Source organism: Triticum dicoccoides, chromosome 5A (genome assembly GCF_002162155.2).
Source record: "Triticum dicoccoides isolate Atlit2015 ecotype Zavitan chromosome 5A, WEW_v2.0, whole genome shotgun sequence".
Lineage (NCBI taxonomy): Eukaryota > Viridiplantae > Streptophyta > Magnoliopsida > Poales > Poaceae > Triticum > Triticum dicoccoides.
In genome coordinates this window covers 441,055,133-441,055,464 of record NC_041388.1, presented here as the reverse complement: position 1 = coordinate 441,055,464, position 332 = coordinate 441,055,133, and positions in this window count along the sequence as shown.

Here is a 332-nt window from a genome sequence, read left to right as displayed (position 1 = left end):
GGGGGGATAAAAGGCGCGCGCCGTCGACGCGGGAGGCCATATCTTCGTGTTTTTCGGCGTGGATGGTCTGCACGTGCCACATGTACTTAGGAAATTTTATTTTTCAGTTCTTTTTGCCACAAAATTGTCTTTCCCTAGAGGGGTACTATTCATTGCTTTTCTTTCCCTTGAGGAGATTAATAAGCTCCAGGTGAAGGCCTTAGCCGTAGGTAAAATGGGGATTTTTAGTAGTGATCCAGGACTCTATTTCACATACATTGCATATATTACATTTTCTGATTGACCCCTCCTAAAAAAAAACTCTCACGAACCCACACACTATATCTCTCTAC